Raw genomic sequence first — 4,061 nt, 5'->3', positions numbered from 1 at the left:
TTTCTTTACTTCATTTTTCTTATTTCACATCTTCTTTTGAATTGATTTTTCAAAAATCCCCTTTCTTTGTTCTCTCAGCTAGCATGGAAGTGAAGCATACATAATGCACACTTAAAATTGAGAGTTGAGTAAAAATCCCTTGCCTTACTTCTACCAACCAATACAAAATCAGATGTTTTCAATCCATTTTATAATTATTATCATTATTGCTCATTTAGATTCACTAACACGTTTGCCAATTTCTTTGTTCATCCTCACCTCTTGCTTCCCACACTTTTCTTCTGGGATTCTTTTTAACAGCTTTATCGAAGTATAAGTGGCATGTAATAAACGCTCATATTTAAAGTGAGCAATTTTGGGCTTCCCTGGTGACACAGTGGTTAAGAATCCGCCTGCTGATGCAGGGGACATGGGTTCGAGCCCTGGTCCCGGAAGATCCTACGTGCTGCAGAGCAACTAAGCCCGTGCGCCACAACTTCTGAGCCTGTGCTCTAGATCCCACGTGCCACAACTACTGAAGCCCGCGCGCCTAGAGCCCGAGCTCCGCAACAAGAGAAGCCACCACAATGAGAAGCCCACGCACCACAACGAAGAGTAGCTCCCGCTCGTCGCAACTAGAGAAAGCCCGCACACAGCAACGAAGACCCAATACAGCCAAAAATAAATAAATTTATACAAAAAAAATTAAAGTGAGCAACTTTGATAAGTTTTGACATATATATACACCTGTGAAATCATCACCACTGTCCAGATAATGAACATCACCCCAAAAGTTTCCCTGTGCCTCTTTGTAATTTCTCCCTCCTTCCCTCCACTCCCTGCCCCACCCCATCCTCAGGAAAGCACTGACCTGCTTTCTGTCACTATAGATTAGTTTCATTTTCTAGAATTTTATTTGAGTGGAATCATAACAGTAAGTGCTCTTTGTCTATCTTCTTTCACTCAGCATAATTATTCTGAGATTCAGCTGTGTTGCCGCATATATAAATAGCTTCTTCTTTTTCTTGCTGAGTAGTATCCCATTGTAGAGATCTACTACATTTCGTTTATCCATTTACCTGTTGATTTGGGACCTTTGAGTTATTTCCAATTTGGGATATTATAAATAAAGCAGCAATGAACATGTGTGTACAAATCTTTATGCAACGATGGTTTTATTTCTCTTAAGTACCTTGGAGTGGAATGGCTGAGTTATGTCGCAGGTGTATGTTTAACTTTTTAAGAAACTGCTAAACTGTTTTCCAGAATAGTTGTACATTTGACAATTTCCCCAGCAGCATAAGAAAGGTTTACCTGCTCCACATCCTCACCAGCACTCTGAATGGCCTTAGATGTTACAATAGGTGCACTATAGTATCTTACTGTGGTTTTAATTTGCATTTTAATGACGACTAACGATGTCGAATATCTTCTTACATGCTTGTTGGCCATCCACATGTATCCTTTGGTGAAGAGTCTGTGCAAATCTTTTACCCATTTGGTGGGGAGCTATGTTTTTTTATTATTATTATTGAGTTTTCAGAGTTCTTTATATTCTGGATAAAAGTCTTTTATTAGGGGCTTCCCTGGTGGCACAGTGGTTGAGAGTCTGCCTGCCAATGCAGGGAACGCGGGTTCGTGCCCCGGTCCGGGAAGATCCCACATGTCGCAGAGCGGCTGGGTGCATGAGCCGTGGCCGCTGAGCCTGCGCGTCCGTAGCCTGTGCTCCACAACGGGAAAAGTCCTTTATTAGAGATGTGATTTGCAGAAACTTTCTCCCAGTCTGTGGCTTGTCTTTTCATTATTGTAACAGTGTCTTTCAAAGAATAGATTTTTCTTAATTTTGATGAAATCCAATTTATCAATTTTTTCTTGTGTGTTATATCCAATCTTTAAAAATTTCAGTATTGTATACAGGAAATCATTGCCTAATCCAAGACACACAAAATATTTCTTCTATGTTTTCTTCTAGAAGTTTTATAGTTTTATGTCTTACATTTAAGTCTGTGATTCATTTTGAGTCTTATTTTTGTTCTTGTTTTTTGCCTATGGACATCCAGTTGTTCTAGTACTATTTCTTGAAAAGATAATCCTTTCTCAACTGAATTGCCTTCATATCTTTTCAAAAACAAATTGTCTAAGTGTGGCTCTATTTCTGGAATCTCTATTCTGTCCCACTGATCTGTTTGTCTCTCTTGAAACCAATACCACACTGTCTAGTTTACTGTAGCTTTATAGTAAATCCTCCAACATTCCTCTTCTTTTTCAAAGTTGTTTTTGCTATTTTATGTCCTCTGTATTTTTATATAAACTTCAGAATTAGCTTGTCAATTTCTACACACACACACACACACACACACACACAACCTGCTAGGGTTTTCATTAAGATTGTGTTGAGTCTATAGATGAATTTTGGGTGAATTGACATTTAACAATATTGAGTCCTGTAATCTAAGACCATGACATAGCTTCCCATTTATTTAGGTCTTCTTTAATTCCTCTTAGCAATGCATTGCAGCATTCAGTGTATAGGTCTTACGCATCTTTTGTCAGATTCATCTCCAAGTATTTCATATATTTTATTATATTGTAAATAATGTTTTAATTTCTGATTATTTGTTGCTAATAAACAGAAATAAAATGGATTCTTTCATATTAACCTTGTGTCAAACCTTACTAAACTCAGTTGTTCTTTCCAGTAGCACTGGCAAGAATCTCTAGTATAATGTTCAATAAAAGTGATGCGTGCTAACATCTCTGCTTTGATTCTGATCTTAAGGGAAAGCATTCAGTCTTTTACCATGAAGTATGATAGAAATTGTAGGTTTTTCATAAATGCCCTTTATCAAGTTGAGGAACTACTATTTCTAGAGCACTGAGAGTTTTAATCAAGAATGGATGTTGGGGGAAGAGGCGGCGAGGGGGCGGGCTCGTGCCCGGGAGTCCATGTGGGCGCCGGCGCAGCTCGGAGCAGCGCCGTGTCGCCAAGGCGGAGCTGCAGCAGCTCCGGGTGCGGGAGGCGGTGGACTCTATGGTGAAGAGTCTGGAGAGAGAGAATATCCGGAAGATGCAGGGTCTCATGTTCCGGTGCAGCGCCGGCTGTTGTGAGGACAGCCAGGCGTCCATGCAGCAAGTGCACCAGTGCATTGAGTATTGCCATGCATCTCTGGCTCAAGCCCAGGCCCTGGTGACCAGCGAGTTGGAGAAGTTCCAGGACCGCTTGGCCCGGTGCACTATGCATTGCAGCGACAAAGCCAAAGATTCAATAGATGCGGGGAGTAAAGAGCTTCAGGTGAAGCGGCAGCTGGAGAGTTGCGTGACCACGTGTGTAGATGACCACATGAACCTCATCCCAACCATGACCAAGAAGATGAAGGAGTCTCTTTCATCCATTGGGAAATAGATGTCTGCTATTGGCCATCGGGGCTGAAGGCAGGAGTCTATTTAAAAAGAGAAATGGGGATTTGGGTTTTCTAAGGAAAGTTATGAATGAGGAAATTAAGGATGGCAGCAAGTTTAAGGTCTATATCACTTGCCTCTGGACACTGGTTCCTTTGTGTTTGAATCCTAGAAAGTGAAAAAAACTGGTGCTAAACTTTGGGTCAGAGATAGCACAGGAGAGTTTTTATGAGCCTGAACTTCACGTGGCAAGTGCTTTTCCTGGCAACAGGGAGCCTCCCTTGTACCAAACCAGAGCCCTCCAAGGTACCAGATTCTCTTAGTACACAGATACCAACAGGCTGGCAGGTTCATCTGACCTGCTTATGAGCTGGTGGAGTGTGAGGAGAGGTGTTTCTGTTTGTTGCCAACCTCCTGTTTACCAGAAGGATCACTACAACGTTTCCCACAAACTGGAAATAAAACAAAATCCATGAGGTCACTAATTTAGAAGGGGAAAGGGGGCCTCTGGGGATTTGTTTTGCGTGGTTTTGTTTTATATACAAGGACATGAAGTCACTTTAAGATGTAGAGTTGGGAGAGGTAGTTTGGATAAAAACTTTGAAAGGGTCCTTGCGGATATCCATTTCTGGCCATCAGGATGTGGATGAGCATTTCTTAAAATTCTCACACATGACATCTTT

At 41.3% G+C, this 4,061-nt stretch overlaps 1 pseudogene; it reads left to right on the top strand.

The window, feature by feature from the left end:
• The first annotated feature begins 3,058 nt into the window (after positions 1-3,058).
• LOC136138093 (protein FAM136A pseudogene) lies at positions 3,059-3,382 on the top strand (annotated as a pseudogene).
• The last annotated feature ends 679 nt before the right edge of the window (positions 3,383-4,061 follow it).

Source organism: Phocoena phocoena, chromosome 1, assembly GCF_963924675.1.
Source record: "Phocoena phocoena chromosome 1, mPhoPho1.1, whole genome shotgun sequence".
In the NCBI taxonomy this organism is placed as follows: Eukaryota; Metazoa; Chordata; class Mammalia; order Artiodactyla; family Phocoenidae; genus Phocoena; species Phocoena phocoena.
The sequence above is the reverse complement of the archived record's forward strand: the minus strand, read 5'-3'. Positions and strand labels throughout refer to the sequence as shown.